Consider the following 1277-nt stretch of genomic DNA (forward strand, 5'->3'; position numbering starts at 1 on the left):
GTCTTGGCCAACGTCTGACATTCAATTGCGTTATTTATCTTATTGTGTCGTTATATGATATAATTTGGTGTGCTATTTGATTGAAAACATGAATTTACAAAAGTATGTACTACCACACTCACCCACACGGGGTCGACGTGGAGCAACGTCAAATAGCGCGTCAAATAGCTACAGCAGCATTCCCGAATGCATTCCCATAGTTTCGTCAAGTAATTCTTGATAAAATAAAAATACTTGTGTCCACTTACTGGTTATTGTATATTTATGTTAATCCCTAGAATAACTGTTGAGAAGGAAGACCATGAACAATCTTCAAAAGTAGCAGCTCAAATGTAAAGGCAGTTGAAACTTTACTACATGTACTGTCTGAAAGTCTATTAATTTTGTGTCCTTCACACATCGGCAATGCAAAAATCCGTTTGATTGTCTTTTACCATATTTCTCAGCCGACAAATGTGACTTTAGGCCGGTCCTTTTAAAGTGAGGGTCAAAAGTTGCAATCCCTAGAGTAGACAAAGCCTTTAGTTAATTGATTATGGTAACGTTGTATCAAACCAATAGGATGCATAATAAAAAAAGAGTTGTGAGGTTTGTAACTTAAAAGGCATTCGATTTTCAACAACACACTGCTTCGAAACTCAACGTTGATCCTCAGAGCTCCGTCTCAGTGTTCCAGCTCAGAGTTCTGTGTGTATATTGGAATAGTCTGTATATTGTAATGGTCTATATCTGTTTCCAATGCTCTTTGTATATGAGCCTCTCTATAGAGCTGGGCCATGTTGTGCTCTGGGCTGCAGACCAACAGGGCGACTCTGCCGGCTCCATTTGCATGATGTGGCCTAACAACCTCCTCTGTCCCCTCCCCCGCCGGCTAAAGACTGACCCCGCAGGGTCAGGGGAAAGGTCAGGGGTTAGGCCGGCCTTTTGGACATTGCTGGGGTCAGCGGGGAGGGGGTGCGTGTGACCGGGAGCCCCGGCCCCAGCAGCAGAAGGGCCTGGGTGGGTCGGACCCCTGTCTGCCCCCCAGCCCCCCAATACCAAGGACCCCAGATCGACTTCTACATCATCGATCCTCAGGGCCTGACCTCCGTTCATCTGGATCAGCCCCAGAAAAATGGCCAGAGAGAGAGAGAGAGAGAGAGAGAGAGAGAGAGAGAGAGAGAGAGAGAGAGAGAGAGAGAGAGAGAGAGAGAGAGAGAGAGAGAGAGAGAGAGAGAGAGAGAGAGAGAGAGAGAGAGAGAGAGAGAGAGAGAGAGAGAGAGAGAGAGAGAGAGAGA

This window comes from Gadus macrocephalus, chromosome 14, assembly GCF_031168955.1.
Source record: "Gadus macrocephalus chromosome 14, ASM3116895v1".
In the NCBI taxonomy this organism is placed as follows: domain Eukaryota; kingdom Metazoa; phylum Chordata; class Actinopteri; order Gadiformes; family Gadidae; genus Gadus; species Gadus macrocephalus.